The following is a 23,474-nucleotide window of genomic DNA, read 5'->3' on the forward strand; positions in this document are numbered from 1 at the left end:
CTTGTGTATTGTTAGTTGAATGTCATATAAATGCAAATTATTGAATGCTTGCATCATCATTTGCCTAGATACCCGTTCGAGTCTTTCTCATTAGGAGAAAGTCTTGAATAGTCCCCGGTTGGGACTGTTCTTGGACGTTTAGTCTCACTTAGGTAGTGAATGTATGTCTCTTTTTCGATTTTAAGGAAATCTCGGCTTATTATTTTCTCACCATGTTCTCTGGGTGCATATGTAGGTAAGTAATTACCTACATTGTGTACTTGGAGAACTGGGGGGCAATGCTGCCGGATTTTCCTTAAAATTGAAAAGTTGACATACCTTCACTAGTGAGATTAGACGTTCAAGGATGGGTTAGGTTGGAGTTATAAGGACCTTTTGGGAGCATTCATTTTTACGCGATATGGATGAATTATATGATATATGTACTTTGATTAACATAATTCATGTTACATTTATACATTATTTGAAATGTGTCGGTATATTTAAAGGCAATTTAAAACGACAATGGATCGCGGTTGGATGTATGGTAGACGTGATACATTCGAATTCTTTAATGGGCTTCAAGAGTTTTGCAAGAGTGCTTCACAATATCAGCTCAATACGGGTGAAAATTACCTTTATTGTCCTTGTGTCAATTGTAATAATGTCACAAGGGTCGATAGTGTTGATACCATAATGGCTCATGTACAATGTCATGGGTTTAGGCCTCAATATCATGTGTGGGTTTGGCACGATGAAAAGGGATCGTATAGAGAGAATGTTGTTGGGAATGAGACGCATTGTAAAAGTGCCGAGATTCGTGTGGAAGAGGAATATGGGAGTGATGATGATGGAGATGGGGATGAGGATGGGGATGAGATCGAAGATGTTGGTTATGATCACTTGGATGAGATGATGCGTGATGTTGAAGGTGAATTTGGTGACCGATCTAATGTATTTGACTCATTATCAGAGGCTGCCAAAAAGCCTTTGTATCCTGGGTCCAAAAAATACACAAAACTCTCAGCCGTGCTAACACTTTTTAATATTAAGTCGAAGCATAACTGGAGCGACAGTAGTTTTACTTCTTTGTTGACTGCGTTATGTGACATGTTGCCTGATGGGAATGAACTTCCTAGTTCCTACTATTATGCAAAGAAACTCATGTGTCCATTTGGTTTGGAATATAAGAAGATACATGCATGTCCTAATGATTGTGTTCTGTATCGAAATGAATATGAAGAATTGGAGGAGTGTCCACGTTGCGGTGAGTCGCGCTACAAGCAAACAAGCTGCAATGTTTGTATGAATGGACCTCCTGCCAAGGTGTTGTGGTATCTTCCCATTATTCCAAGGTTAAAGCGTCTATTTTCAATACCAAAAGATGCTAAGAACTTGAGATGGCATGCAGAGGGGAGAAAAAAAATGGTTTGTTGAAGCATCCGGCTGATTCTCCACAATGGAAGAACACGGATATGAAGTTTAGGGAATTTGGTGATGAAGTTAGAAATTTAAGGCTTGGGTTGTGCACGGACGGTATGAATCTATTTGGCACTCTTAGTACCAAACATAGCACATGGCCGGTACTTTTAGTGATCTACAACTTGCCTCCGTGGTTGTGCATGAAACGAAAGTACATAATGCTTTCACTTTTGATAACGGGGCCAAGGCAACCTGGAAACGACATAGATGTTTACCTTGAGCCCCTTGTTGATGATTTGAGAAAGATGTGGGATGAAGGAGTTTCCGTTTTTGATGCCCATAAGAACGAGATGTTCATATTGCGTGCTGCCCTTATGTGGACCATCAATGATTTTTCCGCATATGGCAACTTGTCCGGGTACAAGAACAAAGGGAAGAAAGCATGTCCCATATGTATCGATGACACACCAAGCGTGTACCTTCACAACTGGGGCAAAGATGTGTACGTGAGGACCCGAAGATTGCTTAGTCGCGATCACCCATATCGTAGGCAGAAAAAGGCCTTCAATGGGAAAGTGGAAGAGGGGGTTGCACCTAGGGCATTGAGTGGAAAAGAGGTTTATGCTAGAGTGAAGGGTATACCATGTGTTTTTGGTAAAACAACGAAACCAATAGACCCACATGCTCTTTTTAAAAAGGAATCAATCTTTTGGAAGCTTGAGTACTGGAAAGAACACGATGTTAGACATTGTCTCGATGTGATGCATATAGAGAAGAATGTTTGTGATGCAATTGTTGGGACAATTATGAACATTTCTGGAAAAACAAAGGATGGAAAGAGTGCACGATTAGATTTGCAAGCTTGGGGGGTTCGTCCGGAATTGTGGGTTAACACAAAGGTAGTGAAGGCAATGGTAAAGGAAAAGGGAAGCGAAGATGGTGGACAAAAACGTAAGGGGAAGCGCAAGGACAAGGCCACGTGTAGCTCAAAGAAGAAAGTTGATGGAAAAGGCAAGAATAAAAAGGTTTATTTACCTCCAGCTTGCTACACATTGTCAAAGGAAGAAAAACGAAAGTTTTGTGCTTGTTTGTATGACATTAAAGTTCCATCTGGGTTCTCGTCAAACATGAAAAGATTTGTGTCCTTAAATGGAGAATTGAAGTTGACAAGTATGAAATCCCATGATTGTCACATGATGATGCAAGTATTCCTACCGATTGCAATTCGTGGTATTTTACCGAAGCACGTGAGAGAAGTTATTACAAGCCTTTGTTCGTTTTTCAATACTATATGCAGCAAAGTGCTTGATCCCTTTACACTTGATGCTCTCCAGGCGAATGTTGTTGTAACTATGTGCAAATTTGAGATGTATTTTCCACCGTCACTTTTTGACATAATGGTGCATTTGATTCTTCATTTGGTTCGTGAGATTAAGTTGTGCGGTACAATCTTTATGAGGTGGTGCTATCCTTTTGAAAGACACATGGGTACATTGCAAGATAAAGTCAGAAATCCAGCCCATCCGGAAGGTAGTATGGTACAAGGAATAGTGGCTGAGGAGATTGGTAATTTCGTGGCAGAGTATGTTGCCGTTGCCGAACCTATTGGGCTTCCTACTTCCCGACATGAAGGGAGACTTGATGGTCATGGCACAATCGGGTCGAAACGGATCTCACCTACTCGAGATCAGTTCTTGCAAGCTCACCTATTTGTGCTTCATCATGTTGTTGAGGTTCACCCTTATTTAGAAGAGCATATGGATAGTTTGCGTGTCTAATTTCCATCTAAAGGGGAAAGGGCACTAATGCAGTTGCATAATAAGATGTTTGTGAAGTGGTTCCATGATCGTGTGATGCATCAATTGGAATTGGATGAGGGTGTCTCTAGTACAATAAAATGGCTAGCTTATGGTCCAAAGGAAGATGTTCATTCATTTGAGGGATATGACATAAATGGATACACATTCTGGACTGAGCGTCGGGATCAGAAATCCTCATCGACTCAAAACAGTGGTGTCACTCTTGTGGCTTCATCAACAGAATTTGCAAGTGCAAAGGATACATCACCAGTTGAGGCACTATTATCCTACTATGGACGAATTCAGGAAATATGGGAACTAGATTACCGTGAGTTCAAGGTAGGTCTATTCAAGTGTAAATGGGTCGATAATAACAGGCGCAACGTCAGACATGACGACTTCACTCTTGTAGACCTTGGCCACTTGCGGGATAGTTTGGAACCATTCATCCTTGCATCTCAAGCTAAGCAAGTGTTCTATGTAACTGACCCAGCCGATCCTAAATGGTCCATTGTCCTTGCTGGCAAAAGAAGAATTTTAGGGGTTGGAGATGTTGAAGACGAGGAAGAATATGATGCATTTGATGATTCACCCCCTTTCACTGCTCCTAGACTTGATGTAGCAAATGATGTAGACAATGACACTACTTATATTCGATCAGACCACAACGAGGGAATACTCGAATGAGGTACTTTTATTGATGCATGATTATAAAAATCTCTAGCTTGATTAGATGTGAACTATAAATTCATGAAAATAAAGATGTTGGGAAAATTAGAACCTCATTTATGTCATTTTGAGCTTATATCGCTCCTAAAACCTTGTTTTTGCATGAAATCAATGACTTTTAAGCATTTTCTACTTATAAACATGTTATGTACACCAAATATATATAGTTAGAAAGATTAGATGTAAAGGTGGAATGATAAGAAAGAAGTTGGGAAAGTTAGAACAGTACATGTTATATATAACAAATATCTTTCGCTCTTAGCGCCTTGTTTTTGCATAAAATCAACGACTTTTAAGAATTTTCAACTTATATACATGTAATATACACCAAATATGAATTGTAAAGAGGATAACATGTGAATTTGTTGTGAAAACAAAGAAGTTGGGTAAGTGTTTGATATTTTGGTGAAGCACCTTTGATTACTTTTAGTTATGACTAACAATTTGCTTTGCTTGTGATCATAGGTGTGTATACATCATGGGTAGTGATGAGAACCTTCATTTGGATGAGGATGTGGATGATGAAGACCGTAGAAGTTCTCACTCTGATGACCCGGAGTATGATGTTAATAAGGAGATAGATTTAGGTGAAGAGGAAGACCAAGCTCATGACGAGTTGCAACGTAGGCTTGTGGAGTATGAGATATCAGCTGAATGTGCCCCCCTATTAATGATAATGTTGTATCCGAGTTTGTATGTGATTCACAAGGACAAAGTCACATGCAAAGTCAAGTGAAAACCACCGGTGGTGGAGGGCGGGTAAAGGAACCGGTGAAGAGAAAAGTTAGGGGTGCAACAAAAGCTTTTAAGAAACCCGGGGTACCCATGGTTCTTGAGTATGACGAGTTCGGTCAACCTGCTGGCCAATGACGCGACAAATATTCCCAACACGTTGGCATACTAACTCGTAAAATACCCATTACACTTGATTGGGCCGAGGTACCACCCGGGTTGCTTCAAACGGCTTGGGACGATACAATGGTAAGTGTTTTAAATTTGCTGCTTTATTTTGGCTTACAAATCATGTAGTACATGAAAGAGGCAAAACCCGCAATTCCCCTCGGCAATTTCCATGGCCTGTTGCTTCTGCCTAAAAGCTGCCTTGGCTTCTGCAGCTGCCTGGGCAGTTGCCTGGGCCTGCCAGGGCTGCTGCTGCTGCCTGGGCTGCAGCTGCTGCCTTGGCAGTTGCCTGGGTGCTGCTGCTGCTGCCTTGGCAGTTGCCTGGGCTGCTGCTGCTGCCTGGGCAGTTTCCTGGGCTGCGGCAGTTGCCTGGACTACTGGGCCTGCTTCTCCTTTTTTTTGTTTTTTTTTTATAAAAAACTATTAACGTTGACAGTTGTCATTCTTACAGAGTGTGTTTAACATTCCTGATGAGCCAGCCACGGCAGTAGCCTTGGAAGCAGCAGCAGCAGCCCAGGCAGGTGCCCAGGCAGCTGCAGCAGCCACGGCAGCAGCCCAGGCAGCTGCAGCAGCCACGACAGTAGCCTTGGAAGCAGCAGCAGCAGCCCAGGAAGGTGCCCAGGCAGTTGCAGCAGCCACGGCAGCAGCCCAGGCAGCTGCAGCAGCCACGGCAGCAGCCCAGGCAGCTGCAGCAGCCCAGGCAGGTGCCCAGGCCGCTGCAGCAGCCACGGCAGCAGCCCAGGCAGCTGCAGCAGCCATGGCAGTAGCCTTGGAAGCAGCAGCAGCAGCCCAGGCAGCTGCAGCAGCCCAGGCAGGTGCCCAGGCCGCTGTAGCAGCCACGGCTAGCAGCAGCAGCCATATGGCAGCAACGTTGGTAGCAGCCCGGGGAATGTGGTAGTATTTTATGAACTTGGTGCGTAAATGAAAGTGAATTTGGCCATTGTGGTAAAATTTTTTGAACTTGTTGCATAATTGATAGTGAATTTGGTAATGAAGTCATACATGTCATATTTGGGCCATTTTGGGTAAATTGCGTCCTAAAACTTAGTAAATTGTTATTTTGATGTGATTTCAAACCTTATACACCTAAGACTAGGTAATAGTGACATGTTTTGAGAAAGAAATAGTCCATTTGATAAAAAATGTAGAAATTGGGCAAAGTAGTAGTCACATATGCCTTATTTGGGCCATTTTGGATGAAATCCGTCCTAAAACTTAGTAAAATGCATTTTGATGGGATTCCAAGCCTTAAACTCCTAAGACTAGGTAATATTGACATGTTATGAGAAAGAATTAATTCATTTTATAAGAAATGTAGAAAATGGGCAAAGTGGAAGTCATATAGGCCTTATTTGGGGCATCCATGTATAAAATGTGTCCTAAAACTTAGGAAAATGTTCTTTTGATGTGATTTCAAGGCTTAGACACCAAAAACTAGGTAATATTGACATTTTATGATAAAGAATTAGTGCATTTGATAAAAAATGTAGAAAATGGGCAAAGTAGAAGTCATATAGGCCTTATTTGGGGCATCTTGTATAAAATGCTTCCTAAAACTTAGTAAAATGTTCTTTTGATGTGATTTCAAATCTGAGACACCTAAGACTAGGTAATATTGACATGTTATGAGAAAGAATTAGTGCATTTGACTAGAATAGTAGAAAATGGGCAAAGTAGAAGTACAATAGGCCTTATTTGGGGCATCCTTGGATAAAATAGGCCCTAAAACTTAGTAAAATGTTTTTTTGATGTGATTTCAAGTCTTAGACACCAAGTACTAGGTAATATTGACATGTTATGATAAACAGTTAGTGCATTTGATAAAAAATGTAGAAAATGGGCAAAGTAGAAGTCATATAGGCCTTATTTGGGGCATCCATGGATAAAATGTGTCCTAAAACTTAGTAAAATGTTCTTTTGATGTGATTTCAAGTCTTAGACACCAAATCCTAGGTAATATTGACATGTTATGATAAAGAATTAGTGCATTTGATAAAAAATGTAGAAAATGGACTAAGTATAAGTCATATAGGCCTTTTTTGGGGCATCTTGTATTAATTGCGTCCTAAAACTTAGTAAAATGTTCTTTTGATGTGATTTCAAGCCTTAGACACCTAAGATTAGGTAATATTGACTTGTTTTGATAGAGAATTAGTGCATATGATATGAAATGTAGAAAATGGGAAAAGTACAAGTCATATAGGACTTATGTGGGGCATCAATGGGTAAAATGCGTAATGCTCTTTTGATGTGATTTGTAAATGGCATAATGCTCTTTTGATGTGATTTGTAAATGGCATCAATTAGTCCTAGCTAGCTAATTATTTTAATTTTTTTTATAATAGTCAAGTGTTATATATATAATGTTTGTTTTTTTTCCTAAAGGTTTGCGCGATTCAAAGGGAAGGCCCGTTAACAAGCAAAGAAATCGATGAAATTCGCGACATGTGGGCTTATTTCGTGACATTTGATGGCATCTATTAGTATTTTCGGAGTGGGTGCACACACACCAAATTAATTAGTGAGCTTGTGTTTAGTTATTAGTATGATGAACATTATTTTAGTTAGTATATGTTTTTTTTATATTAACATTAATTATGATTAGTACGTAGCTATTGATGGTGTTATATATCTTTACACATTTTGTTGTACTTACATATTATTGTTAATTCAATATTACAATGATGTTACTTTTGATATGATATATATATATGTAATTTTTATTTCATGTTATATTATTGTATTATTATTAATAATATTAATATTAATATTATTAATAATAATAATAATATTATTATTATTATTATTAATATTAATATTATTGTGACAGGTCCCTATTATAATTAAGACATGACTATTTATATTAAAACAGGTCACTAATTATATTATTACAAATTAATAATAATTTTGGAAAAAAAAAGAATGGCAAGCGGTTTAGGTTCAGAACCGCTTCCCATTTGAAGAGAATGGCAAGCGGTTTGGCGCCAAAACCGCTTGCCATTACAATTGACATAAGAGTATGTCATGTGTAATGGCAAGCGGTTTTGGCGCCAAACCGCTTGCCATTCTCATCAAAAGGCAAGCGGTTCTGAACCGTTTGCCATTTAAATGGTCATTGGCAAGCCCCCCATTAGGGAGCGGTTCAAAACCGCTTGCCATTGGGGGGTTTGAACCGCTTCCCAATTTGTTTTTTCTACTAGTGCATTCTCGTATTCCTCGTCCACATGAATCTCATTGCTTCTATCATGCACATCATTCCGATTAAGATTCCCACTGTACTCTCCATCTTCACCGTGCCAAATCCACACATGGGATTTAAGCCTAAACCCACGACAAAATACATGATCTCTAATGATTTCAACACTGTTGACCACCTTCACATTATTACAATCATCACAAGGACAATAAAGGCCTTTGTCACCCATTTTGCGTTGATAAGATAAAGCCCTCTCGCAAAACTCTTGAACCCCATTCCAAAATTCCAATGTATCATGTCTACCATACATCCAACTACGATCCTTCTCCATTTAGTAAAATGTCTCTAAACATATATAGCAACATACGATGAATAATGTGTAATTGATACATATTTTATGTAAATCAAATTCAAGTACACATCGTGAATATACCATTCACATAGTGAAAAAATGCATGTTTCCAAAGGGTCTTTATCACTCCAACCTAACCCATCCTTGAATGTCTACTCTCACTAGTGAATGTATGTCAACTTTCTAATTTTAAGGAAAATCCGGCAGCATTTCCCCCTAGTTCTCCAAGTACACGATGTTGATAATTACTTACCCACATATGCACCCAGAGAACATGGTGAGGAAATGTTAAGCCAAGATGTTCCTTAAAATAAAAAAGAAGACATACATTCACCACCTAAGTGAGAGTACACATTCAAGAACAGTCCCAACCGGGGACTATTCAAGACTTTCTCCCAATAAGAAAGCCTTGAACGGGTATCTAGGCATATGATGATGCAAGAATTCTATATATTGTTGTATTTAATTGTAATTAAACAATACACAAGGCATATGGTGAGGAAATGGTAAGCCAAGATGTTCCTTAAAATAAAAAAGAAGACATACATTTACCACCTAAGTGAGAGTACACATTCAAGAATAGTCCCAACCGGGGACTATTAAAGCCTTGACGGGTATCTAGGCATATGATGATGCAAGAATTCTATATATTGTTGTATTTATTTGTAATTAAACAATACACAAGTTGTAATATCATGAAAAAAACTTTTATTAAATGGATAAATAGAAAGAAATATAGCTTACTAAAGTTTATAATTCATACCAATATAGCAAGTACAATGGATTTACACTTTTGAACTTCCCACTTGAGCTAAATATGTAGTCTTCAAGCTAAACTCGTGCTTCACATATGAATATATAAAAAAAAACAAAAGTTAGGTTAAATATTATGCATGTACTATTTCTTTCTCATAACATGTCAATATTATCTAGTCTTAGGTGTCTAAGGCTTGAAATGACATCAAAAGAGCATTTTACTAAGTTTTAGGATGCATTTTATCCAAAATGGCCCAAATATGGCCTATATGACTTCTACTTTGACCATTTCCTATATTTCTTATCAAATGATCTATTTCTTTCTCATAACATGTCAATATAACCTACTGATAGGTGTCTAAGGCTTAAAATGACATCAAAAGAGCATTTTACTAAGTTTTAAGACGCATTTTATCAAAAAAGGCCTAAATATGGCCTATATGACTTCTACTTTGCCCATTTCCTACATTTCTTATCAAATGACCTATTTCTTTCTCATAACATTTCAATTTTACCTAATTTTAGGTTTCTAAGGCTTGAAATCACATCAAAAGAGCATTTTATTAAGTTTTAAGACACATTTTACTCAAAATGGCCCAAATATGGCCTATATGACTTCTACTTTGCTCATTTCCTACATTTCTTATCAAATGAATTATTTCTTTCTCATAACATGTCAATATTACCTTTTTTTAGGTGTCTAAGGCTTGAAATCACATCAAAAGAGCATTTTATTAAGTTCGGAGTATATTTCATCCAAAATGACCCAAATAAGGCCTATATGACTTCTACTTTACCCATTTTCTATATTTTTTTATCAAATGAACTATTTCTTTATCATAACATGTCAATGTTACCTAGTTTTAGGTGTCTAAGGCTTGAAATCACATCAAAAGAGCATTTTACTAAGTTTTAAGATGCATTTTTTCCAAAATGGCCCAAATATGGCCTATATGACTTCTATTTTGCTCATTTTCTACATTTCTTATCAAATGATATATTTCTAAGCTAAAAAACATCATTCATAAAACTAACAATTGCTAAACTATTTATTAACTAATTTTTTCAAAATTACCCATTAAAACAACGTAAAATTACACATTAAAACATACCAAAATTCAACTAATTAAGTAACAAGGTTACTAATCTATAATTTATTCAAAATTACCCATTAAAACAACCTAAAATTACCCATTAAAACATACCAAAATTCAACTAAGTAACAAGGTTACTAGCTAATCTCTAATTTATTAAAAATTTCCCAATAAAACAACCAAAAATTCAGAAAAATTAGGGTAAAATTATATTCAAACCTTAACTTTAATTTGCCTAACAATTGTTCAAAATGCAAAAGAAAATAATATAAGTACATATTTAAAAATAATTGTTCAAATTTCCACCAAAAAAATTAATACTAACCCTAGGTGGAGGTGGAAAGGGAGGAGAGATGGAGGGCAGAGGACGGCAGTTGGTGGTGGAGGAACCAGGGGCTACGCGCGACGGCTAGCCACGGTGGCTATGGAGAATGAACCTCGGGGAATGGGCGAACCTCGGGGCTGTGTGGCTTGTGGTGAACCTCAGGGTGGTGGCTCTCAGGCCTGGATGCGGCTGTGCAGGTGGAGGAGTGGTCGACGCGGCTTTTTAGGTGGAGGAGTGGTGGAGGCCGCTGTTCAGGTTGAGCGCAACTTTGGAGGGGGTTGTTGGTGTTTTCGAACACCAAATCAGGAGAAGGGAAGAGAAAGTGAAAGAGAAGGAAAGGGGAAAGAGAAGAAAAGGGCTATTGGTGTTTTTGAACTTCCGGTGTTGCAGGTGGCGGCAGTGGTGGAGGGTTATCGAAAGAGAAGGGAACGATAGTGAGCTGAGGGAATTCGATACAACAGTGAGTGAGTGAAATGAAAAAAGAAAGGGGAAAGAGAAGGAAGAACGAAGTAAGGGCGGGGTTTTTTTTTTTTTTTGAATTGCCACCGGTTTGAACCGGTGGCCTTTAAGACATATGACACCGGTTTAGGTTGAACCGGTGCCAATTAGCTACAATCCAATCCCGCCCATTTTTATCCCCACCGTTTTTAAAAATCGATGGCCATTACTCGGTGCCAAATTGACTTTTTCTACTAGTGACAAGTTCCTAAAACTTGTTGGCGACTCTTTTGCTCTAGCTTCCTTCCCTTTGGACGCCACCATATTTATGTGGGGCTCAAGTAAAATGCTCTTTTGATGTGATCACAGTGGGGCTCAAGTGTGGGATACTTGAAATATTCCCCACAGTTTTTTAGCGACTCCGCTTGGGAGGATTTCTATTTTAATTCCTAAAATTCATTTTGGCAATAATTTGGAATGAGTGGATGAGACTCGAAAAGTTCTAAGTATTCATGTGCATAATTTTGATTGACATTATTGGCATAAGCGTAAAAAAGGTTCGCATTGGATAAACCATCCGTAATGCGTCAAAAACATAGGATTTTTACACGTAGGAAATTTGGGAAATATCTTTTACAACTAGAATCGAAAAAACGTTGTGAAAATTGGAATATTCTAAGAATACCGGGAGCTACTAAGGCATGTAGGAACTTGCGTTGAGAAAACAGTGATCATCACAGTGTGATGGCTTTGTCGCGGTGCGATAGCAATATCGCGGCGCGACAGGGCTATCGTCTCATGATAGTCCTTGTTGTCTCGTGCCAAGTTCTTTCAATACCGAGCCAAAACTCTGCTTTCTTGCTTTGACCGGTTCTAGTAATGTTTGCTCAATTTTACTTCCGGATTGAGTTTTTCCCTCTCTTTTGAACCCGTATGTGTTCTACATATGTTCATAATCCTCTGGGAATTCACGCTCCATCTACCCAATCGAACGCTCATTGCAATGAAGGATACATTTGAGTTTGTGAATTCACCAAACCATGGAAACAAGTTTAACTTGTGGGGTCTCATCCATATGCGCCAACCCTTCCAAAGGTAAGGCTTCCGCGCGATGCATCCGGACTCATAACCATGGACCCTCTTTGACTAACCATAATCCTTGAACTTTAGAGAACTAGAGCCATGGTTAGGTTGCAAACTCATTGCATCATATTGTACTTACTTAACTATTTGTGCATTCTTGCTTGTGCATAATCTATATGTGTTTACACTAACCAGTTGTTTGACCTGTGTATAATTCTAACTAATTAGTGACTAAAGGAATTTTCTTAATTAATTGATTTATTAATTTCAGCCAATAAATATGCCTAAAATCGAGTCATAGTTCCTTTGAGTTAACCCGGATTTTTATTCCCGTATATTGCACAAGCGTCAACTTGTTTTGGTCATAGCCGGATTTTTAGGAAGAATTACGAGTCGTACAACTTATGGATCTATAGCCCCGAGTTTTATATTTCATTTGGCGTTGGTTTCGTCCAATGCAGAGTCACAGAGCAAAAGTTATGACTAAAATACTACAGCATGTCCAGTTTAGTGCACATACATGAGGTCTTAACTTGATCTTTGTTCGAATCTAGTCACGTAGTCTAGTCACATGGTCATGAAACGAGTCTTAAACATATCACTTACACTCATAAGTATTCACACACTTTGTACATACTCTTTTCACACCATGACCATGTCTTAGGTCCATGCATGAGTCGTCCTTTCCGTCATTCGAGATAGGGGTCCGTCCTATTTCGCAAATTTCTATAGCTTTCCACGTTCTTTCACATCACTTTCCGTACATTATATACCTCACACCTTTCTTCTACTCTCATCTTACATGCTTTCTCCATACATTCTTATCATTCCCTTCATACTCCATGATCTTCCCATCTACGCATGTTAAATCAAGTTTGAGTCAAACAATTAACAATAAATATCCATGACTTCCCTTTTCACAGCACTTGGTCAAGGAGAGAAGGGCGACTAATCAAAGACAACACTTTTGTCCAAGTCTTACTTTTTGATAAACCGTTTCGACAAAGAAGAAAGGCTAAGAAGAAAATGGCAACCCAGGAAGAAATTAATGAACTAAGACAGAACATGGCTAGTTTGACCGAGATGTTCAAAACTCTCGCTTTTCAAGTCAATGACCCTGCGAAACAATAACTTGAGCGAATGGAAGAGAGCTTGAGAAAAATCTCCAATGACTACAAGTTCCAAGGGATTAGCTCACAAGGGGTTTCTATGGAAAAGGAACTTCTTCCGCAGAAGTTCAATGCCCCAATGACATCCCTAAGTTTAAGCCAACTGATAACCCTTACTTTCATTTAAGAGCTTTTGAAACAATAATGAATATTAAGGGAATTGATAAGAAAACTTTCCATTCGTTGTTCTCATTATCTTTAGAAACCGTTTGTCAACAATGGTTCTTCTCCCTTGATAAGGAGAAAATCTCCTCTTGGGACGCTTTAACAAACGCTTTCATTGATATATTCAAATGCAACATTCAAGTTGAAACTGACCATAGGGAGCTTGAGATGTTAAAACAAAAAGAAAACGAAGGATTTACTTCTTTCTTCAACAAGTGGAGGGAAACTTCTGCTAGGATGGTAGAAGTTCCTACTGAAAAGGAATCTATGAGGATGTTCATCAAGAACCTCCAAGACAAGTACCAAAGGCACCTAAAATATCAATGCAATTTAAACACTTTCAAAGATGTCTATGACATAGGTATTTATATTGAAGACGATCTTGCAAAATAGAAAGCTACAAAACATAGTAACAACAGTGGCTGGAAAGAAAAGAAGAACGATAATCCTTCTTCTTCCGAAAACACCTACTCTAGTAACAATGTTAGCACCTTTGACCTTAACGAAGTCTTAGCCATGGATAACCAAAGACCTAAGAAGAAACTAAGGAAAGAATTCACCCTTATTGGGATGAACTACGATACCGCTTTCGATCGACTCTATGCCAAAGGATTCATCACTCCTATTGGACCTCTTCAAGATCCAGCACCCAAAAAAGGTCACCTAACTGGGATTCTAACACTCATTGCAAGTACCATCAGAGGGTATACTACTGAGAGTTGTTGGAAGCTATAGAAGGCCATCTAATATTTGATCGATAATAACAAGCTTCCCATACCTCCAGCTGGCAAAAAGGCAAAATGATGATAGAGCACAAGACACGAGGCGAGCTTCAACGACAAGATTTCGTGATCTCTTTTTCTATTTTTTATTTTATTCCTCCTTTCCCCAATAAGTCCAGCATAGGCATTCCTCATCTCCCTCATTAGATTTTTAAGAGTTTGTTGTTTATCCTTTTCCATTTTAATAAAATGAACATTTATTTCTTTGCATATGATCATTGCATTGCATCATTAAAAAAATATCTACACTGGACTAAGCACAAGATATACTAATGATTTGAGGCACCCCTTGAAGCCATATCATATCACTTTCACCCTTCAAAAATACAATCCTTTCTTGATAAACCACTTTGGGCCTCGTCTAACGATATACCTCTCTTTCTTCAACCCACATCTACTTAACCTTAGGATGGGACGGTGTGCAATTTATGCAATTTTCAAAGCCAAAAAGCTTGAGTGATTTTACCAAAATTTCAAAGAGCAAAAAAATAATAAAGTGTGCAAAAGGGCAAGTGTTCCAATGTCATTAATATGAACATGTATTTGATATGAACATGTCTCAGATTACGTCTCTTATCGAGTGCTCGGTACCGTGCCTGAGAAACATGAATGCCAGGTGAGTGATAGACCGCATGATCGGGATTGCCCACACTTATCAAAATAAAAAATGCAAAAACAAAAAAGAGAGAGTAAAATATAAACAAAAAAGAGTTTAAAAGAGTGAAATCTCTAGTATACAAATACAAAGATTCAAAAGCATGGTTGAACACCTTGGGGGCTTATCTAGGGTCTTGAGACCTTTATCCTAACCACGTTACAACCCATCAAAAGACCTATTCAAGGTATACACATACTTGTGCGAGGTTCGGCTAGATCTACGTTCGGCCTGATTCCTTACGGATACGTAGGCAACCTCACATTGGGTTGCGGCCGTAATAAAAATGCATTTACATTCATATTCATACATGATCATATCAAGGGATCTCCAATGCTCATCCATATCCATTTAGAGCTAGACTTGGGGGGTTAATCCCTTTATCATTAGCCTACCTAGCCTAAGAGTCACCATTATTTGACTTTTTTTCAAAATATTTTCCATACACTTAGCCCTTGCGGCCTAGCCGTAGTGTCACTTTCACACACATCACAGATACTTGACCAAATAATCCTTCCCCTAGGAACCGTTTGTCATGAAATCTTAACACAACGTTGAAGCATGCACGCCTTGTCATATCAAAATCACTCATCACTTGTAATCATCATTGCATCACAAAGTATGAAGTGCTTAGCCTCCGTGCCTAAGTTACCTAAATACTTTCATCATCAAGTCAACAACTGAGATAGCCTAGGATGTTACAATCCTTGCACCATGATATATAACATCAGCACATACATTTGACTCAACTCATTCAATATGCACTCTCAAACACTTCACTTCTTCCTTTTCGCGTCTTTCTTTTTCGGGAGAAAGTCAGTACCCTCCACAAAAATGACGGACAATTTTTTCTTTTCTGCATTTTGAGTCAAGCACATCACAATACAATGCACACACGAGTCATGCACATTGAGTCATGTCGTGTCGTATCACATCGAGTTGAGTCTAACACATGTGTCAGAACACATTAAGTCACACAAGAGTCAAACACACTAAACCTTGAGTCAACCTCAAGTCAAAGCAATTATAATGTCAAACACAACAAACCTTAGGTCAACCCTAAGAAAAACATAAGCAAAGTCCTGTAGTCCAAAACATAGATGCAGGTGCACTAAGTCCCAGACGGACAAGTGATATTTACAAAGATCTAAGGCAAAAGATGCAAGTTTTCAAAGACATGCAAAGCTATCACTTCCAAGGCGAGGAGATGAGAAAATGTGACAAGACGGCTCAAGGCGTAGTGGTCTTTGACAACATTCCCTAGGATGAGAAATTTGTCACCTGATTTGAGAAGATAGCTCAAAGAGAAGCAATCTTAGACGACGTTCCCTAAGATGTGGAGGTTGTCGAACAAAATAACTTTGATTCAACAAAAATTGATTGTATCCTAAGGCATGGACAACGCACACAACAAGTTTCTCAAGGCGAAGACACCCATAATTATCGAACAAGTTTTCCCAAGGCGTAGAAAAATTGTCGATTGATGCACACTTCCCAAGGCGTAGAAGTTAGCGATTGCATCACAAGGCGTGGGTATTGAGTGGAATTTCACTTACGAGATACTCAAGGCGTAGGAGCTCACGACAGGACTCTCAAGGCGTGGAAACTGTTAAGCTATTAAGCTTCCCAAGGCGTGAAAAATCATCATTCAGAAGACTGCTCAAGACGAAGGAGTCTACGACATGTTGCCCAAGGCGAGGAAATTTGTCGTCATTCACTTATGAGTTGCTCAAGGAGTAGAAGCTCATGATAAGGTTTCCCGAGACGTGAAAAATCGTCATCCAATGGATCGCTCAAGGCGTAGTGGTTCGCGATTGAATTCCCAAGGCGTGGAAGATTGTCGTCCAGTGAATCGCTCGAGGTGTAGTGGTTCGCGATAGAATTTTCGAGACGTGGAAAGACGTCATAGCAAAACTGAAGGTGGCTACAAGCAGCGGTCTTCGGTGATATTCCCTAGCTTGTGGAGGTCGTCACAACAAAAATGCAACAAACGAAATCGGTTACCCCAGAGACGTGTGTTCGACGGTGTAAGATACACGTCTCTAACTCTTTTATCTGTTTTAAACTAACGCTAGTTTGCAGGTATCGGCGTTACAAGAGTGATTTAGGATCGTCGAATGTTCTGAATCATTCTCCGTCCCTATCGCTACTTTGACTTTTGTTTTCGAAACTTACGTTTCTCCAAACTCAGTCAAAGTGGGGGCTTCTGTAGACACCTGATTGTGTCTCCGCAAGAACAAAACCCAGTGATGGATATCTTTCACGTCATTGATTATCAAACGAGGTGAAATGTGAAAGAGTTTCGTGAATTCCTCTATTTTTAATAAAAATACTTCTTTCTGTTTTCGAAAATCTTTCTTTTCGTACCCTGTTTATGAAAAACATCAAGTCCAATTTAGTTTGGTCCATGATATAGGTCCAATAATGGTGTAGTTGGATAGGGTCGAAAATACCTTTCCAACGATATATTATAAGCCCAATTTCGATGAATAATGAGGAAGTTATGGCCAAAATACTAAATTGTGCCCAAACAGGATTTTACTTACGGCCCAATGATTATGTGGAGGGTCCAAAGGTTTAATAACATTCTGAAAACAATTAGGATTAATTAGAAGCTTCTATAAGTTTCTAAAATATCTTAATTGTCCTTTTTGAAAAGATAGGATCAAAGAATTTGAAATTGAATAAAACTCCTCTTTTTGAGAGTGCTTGTTCTGTACGAAATGCAATATGTTCAGATATTATTTTCGTGCCTCATTATTTTTATCAAAATCTTAGATTTTTGGATAGATCTTGAAATTATCTTTCCAATGATATATTATAATATTAATTCCGAGCTATAACGAAAAAGATATGAAAGAAATACGAAACTCTATCCAAAACTGACACCGTCCCACTATTTCGGCCATATCTTTTATTCTACAAAATATTTTAATCTGATTCCAATTGGGTTGGAAATTAGAATTTAAGAGATTTCCAAAGACATATTATATTCCTTATTTTGAATTTTGGATCAAAAGTTATGATAAAAACAAAATCCGCAAAAAACTGTTTTTATCGCGATGCGATAATTCTATCGCGCCATGATAGTCCTATCGCGCCGCGATAGTCCTTATCTTGCCGCGTCAAAAGGAATTTTATTCCGATTCGAATTATAACTCTTTTCTAATCGTTTTCGGATGCTTTTCTTTATAAATAGGGTCGATTTCCTCCGTTTTTACTCACCAACAATTACCAACAATCATAAACAATCATCTAATTCTCTCTCTCTTCAAGCTAAAAGCTTATTCTTTCTCTCTCTTGATTTCTAAGCCTTCCCTTTTCAAAATACAATACCGCATTCACGAGACTTAGACACACCTAACCAAGCTCGAAGTTGCCTTTGCCCTTGTAGGGAATATTTTAAGCATTACCCCAAACTTGAACCCCACTGTGATCATACACTTAAGCATGGTGGCGTCCAAAGGGAAGGAAGCTAGAGCAAAAGAGTCGCCAACAAGTTTTAGGAACTTTTAAACCGTTCACAAGGTGAAGGTTACACCCCTTAACGATCCATGAGATCGTCAACTCCAAAAGGTCTGGAACCATGACTGGTGTTCGGGGATGAGGGTACAAATCCAACCTAAAAGAGATTGAACCTGCCCTAAAAATAGGCCTTTACTTTATTCTTCTCGTATTCATGTGCGCTTTCTGACTAACATACAATCAATAGGTTAACCCTAAACCTGTTTATCTATGTTGGTTGAATATAATGCACAAGCAAAACTATTATTGGCGATCACTTGAATTATAATCATATTACCCTAAACAAGATTATTAATTATCTTATTAAGCGTGATTACAAGTACAAATTCCCTTTAAACATGCATAAAAGGCGTGATCAAACAATAACAATAATAATAAACATCAAGAATCATAATCAATCATAAAAATTATAACAATTATAATCATGAAAATAATCATGTTAAAGCATAATAAAGCTTAAATATAGTAGCAAGATCCTAGGCATGATACTAACGAGATTAATAACAAACCCTAGCACGTCACTAAACAATAAAAAATCAAAGCTTTAAACCTAACATGATACTAACATGCTATTAGAAAAGAGTAAAAGGCACCCTAAACATGATACTAGAAAGCAATAATAACATCCTAACATGATACTAGGAATTAATAAAATTTAAACATGCTTTCTACAAGAATAGAGCAATAAGATTACATACTTTGATGCCTCGTATCTCTCTAATAACAAAATACACGTGTTAGTAACTTCAAGGAAAATATAAAAACAAACAATTAAATTAAATAATTGAAATAGGGATTTGGGACCAAACCCTCAGAAATTATAACCTTTCACGTCTAGGGCGAAGGCAACTTCGAACTTGGCTAGGTGTGTCTAGAACTAATGTATGAGGAATCGTGTTTGTGAAAAGTTGAAGATATGAGAGTTTAGAGAGAATTTAGAGAATAGAATGATTGTAGATGATGAGAATTGATGATTGAAAACGGAGGTTCAAGACCCTATTTATAAGAAAACAGTCCGGAAATAGGTAGAATTTGATAAGGAATAAAACTCCACGCTGTCGCCGCAAAACCAAACTTGTCGCTTGGCGATAAGGCTTGTCGCGTAGCAACAAGGAATGTCGTTTGGCGAAAGCCTGGATTCCTACGCGCTTTCAAACACAGAGTCCACTTATCAATCAAAATTGACTTGTAAAGTCCGTATGAAAACTGAAATTGTATTTTTCATAAAATAATATTTTATTCCAAGTAAAACTTATCAAAATATAATTATTATTTCTAATTTTATTAGGACTTAAGAGATCCTTCTAGAGAATTCTAGAAGACTATAATTAATTCTAATAACTTTAGGAATAATAATTAACATTGGGCCCTCCCCTAGATCATCGGGCCGCATGTAAAGATCAACCGAGCCCATTTTAGTATTTTAGCCATAACTTCCTCATTATTCATCGAAATTGGGCTTATAATATATCGTTAGAAAGATCTTTGCAAGCCCCATCCAACTACACTATTATTGGACCCTTTTTGTGGACCAAACTAAACTGGATTGGCTATTTTCATAAAATAGAGTTGTTTTTCGAAAACAGAAAGAAAGAATTTTTAATTAAAACTAACCGCAACACCTGACCTTTCACACTTTCACTTTATTCGATAATCAAATGACATGAAAGGTATTCATCACTGGGTTTGGTTTTTGGGAGACACAAATGGGTGTCTACAGAAGCCCCCACTTTGACTGAGTTTGGAGAAACGCATGTTTCGAAAACAAAAGTTAAAGTATCGATAGGGACGGAGAATGATTCGGAACGTTCTGCGATCCCAAATCACTCTTGTAACGCCGATACCTGCAAACTAGCGTTAGTTAAACAGATAAAAGAGTTAAGAAACGCGTATCTTGCACCGTCGAGCACATGTCTCTAGAGGTAACCGATTTTTGTTGTTGCATTGTTGTTGTGACAACCTTCCACAAACTAGGGCACGCCATCTTGCTGTTTTGATATTCATGCATCTATGAACAAAGATCTTTGAATGATATGCCTACGCGTCTCTGAGCAAAAGAGCTTCTCGTTCGTTTGACGATCTTCCTCAAGCTAGGGGATGCCGCCTGAAGACTGCTACGCTTGTAACTGCCTCCAATTTCTGCTGTGATAGTCTTCTGCAAGCCAGAGAATACTATCGAAGATTGCTTCGCTTGAAACGATCTTCATTGCTTTGTGACCATATTCCGCAAGCAAGGGAACATGATCGAAGATTGCTCCGCCTAAAGCCATATTCAATTGTTGCGATAATATTCCAAAGAAAATTACCAAAGATCAACGCCTGTCAATCCTTAATGCCGCTTGAATTTTGCTGTTGATGCTTTGGGTGATGACAATCCTCTTTTCTTCAGGAATAGTTGTCAACACAATTCGTGTATGATGTATGACAATCCAATTTAGGGAAAGTTGTCAATGCCACGTAACAATCCATCCTTGGAAATGTTACTACGATGAAGCGACAATCCGTATCTCAGAAAATTTTCCTAAATCCAATTTTGGGAAAAGTTGCCAATGCTTCGTAACAATCTGTCATAAGAACTTTGCTACGATCGACAATCCACATCTTGGAATATAACTCTTGAAAGAAATCCACATGGAAACTTACCAACGCTATGCGACAATCCTTTTAGGAAAATATTGCCACTATTTGACAATTCGCGTCTTAGAACATTTGCAAAAAAGAGTCGATTGACAATCCACTTCGGGAAAATTTGCCACTTACTGAAATGAATGACAATCCACGTTAAGGAACCTTTGCCGAAATTTATGATGAATAGAGACCTACGACAATCCTTTGGGAAATTTTGCCATAGGGAACTATTTGTATGATAATCCAATCTCGGAAAACTTGCTAGAGATGACAATCCGAACTTGGAAAAAATTGTCGTTTAAGAAGAATGCGCGACAGTCCACTTTTGGAAATATTGTCAGTTGGGAATGACAATCCAATCTTGGAAAAATTGTCGTATAAGTGCTTGCTTTTGAACCGATGCCTTGGTGCTTGTAATGAGCCAATGCTTAGGCGCTTAAGCTAAGTGAGACGATCGTCGTCAGGTCAATCACTTACTGCAATTGTAATCGAGCCGACTACTAATCATGTCAATTTGCTTATAGGGGCTAACTGGCGTACCAAGGAACCCGAAATTGTTGTATGAGGTCCGCATAATCCAATATGGGGCCATGTATCTCATTGCTGCTCCGGCGCATGCTGGAAACCACTGTCGCCCCATCCTCGCTCTATCGTCAGGCGACAGCCTTGTCGTCTGACGCTGGAGTCAGGTTTTTATTCGCGGTTTTTTGAAAAAATCCGGTAATGTTCTTGCTCACTGGAATGTACCTGCATTTATATTTTGGGCTATAGGACTTTGCTTATCTTTCTTTAGGGTTGACCTAAGACTTAGTGTTGCTTGACTCGACGTGTAACTTGATGTACTCAAATCGACTCGTGTGCGTAAACTTAACTCGATGTGATAACACGTCATGACTCAATGTGTACATGACTCGTGTGTGCATTGTAATGTGATCGTGCGACTCGAAAATGCAAAAAAAAAAAGTAAAAATATCTGTCATTTTTGTGGAGGGTACCGACTTTCTCCCGAAAAAGAAAGACGCGAAAAAAGAAAAAAGCGAAGTTTTTGAAGGTGCATGTTGAATGAGCTTATTCCGTTAACGTTGTCTCTCACAGTACAAGGATTGTAACATCTTAGACTATCCTGGTTGACTCGATAATAAAAGTATTTAGGTAACTTAGGCGCGGAGGCTAAGTACTTCATACTTTGTGATGCAATGATGAGTGATGAGTGATTTTGATATGACAAGGCGTGCTTCAACGTCATGTTAAGATTTCATGACAAAGGGTTCCTAAACAAAGGATTATTTAGTCATGTATCTGTGCAGTGTGTGATAGTGACACTAAAGTTAGGCCGCAAGGGCTTAGTGTGTGGAAAAATATATTGAAAAGAGTCAAATGATGGTGTTTCTTAAGCTAGGTAAGCTAATGATATGAGGATCAAGCCCCCAAGTCTAGCTCTAAGTGGAAAAGGATGAGCATTGGAAATTCTTAGATATGATCAATTATGAACGTAAATGTGAATGCATTTTTATTACGGTCGTACCCCAATGTGAGGTTGCCTACGTATCCGTTAGGAATCAGGCCGAACGTAGCTCTAGCCGAACCTCGCACAAGTGCGTATACCTCAAAAAGGTCTTTTAAGGGTTGTAACGTGGTTAGGCTAAAGGTTTGAAGAAGAAAGGGATAAAGGCTCAACACCCTAGGTAAGCCCCCAAGGTGTGCAACCTTGCTTTTGAATCTTTGTATTTTTATGCTTGAGGGTTTTAACTCCTTTTTAGCTCTTTTTTCTTTTTGCATTTTTTTTTATTTTTATAAGTGTGGGCAATCCCGATCATGCGGTCTATCACTCACTTGGCATTCATGTTTCTCAGGAACGGTACCGAGCACTCGATAAGAAACGCAATCTGAGACGTGTTCATATCAAAGACATGTTCATGTCAAAGACATTGGAACACTTGCACTTTTGTACACTTTTATTGTTTCTATTTTGCTATTTTAATCTTTTGAAGTCACTCAAGCTTTTTATGAGATTGAAAATTGCATAAGTTGCACACCATCCCATCCCAAGGTTAGGTAGATATGGGTTGAAAAATGAAAGGTATATCAAAAAAGGATTGCATATTTGAAGGGTGAAAGGTGATATGATGTGGCTACAAGGGGTGCCTCAAATCATTGGTATATCTGGTGCTTAGTTTGACATGGATTTTTTTTTTTTTTTTTTTTTAATGCGATGTAATGAAATGATCATATGCAAGAAAATAAATGCTTATTTTATTATAGGGAAAAAGAAAAAAACTACAACATAAATCTAAGAAAGGTTCCTATGCTAAACTTATTGGGGAAAGGAAAAAATGAAAAAGAAATAGAAAAAGAGATCATGAAATCTTGTCGTTGACGTTCGCCTTTTGTCTTGCGTCGTTTGCTTCAACATCACCCAGTCTTCTCGCTAGCTAGAGGCAATGGGATCTTGTTTGCTTCTATGAGATCTTGAATGA

The sequence above is a fragment of the Chenopodium album genome, chromosome 16 (genome assembly GCF_948465745.1).
Source record: "Chenopodium album chromosome 16, dcCheAlbu1.1, whole genome shotgun sequence".
NCBI lineage: Eukaryota > Viridiplantae > Streptophyta > Magnoliopsida > Caryophyllales > Amaranthaceae > Chenopodium > Chenopodium album.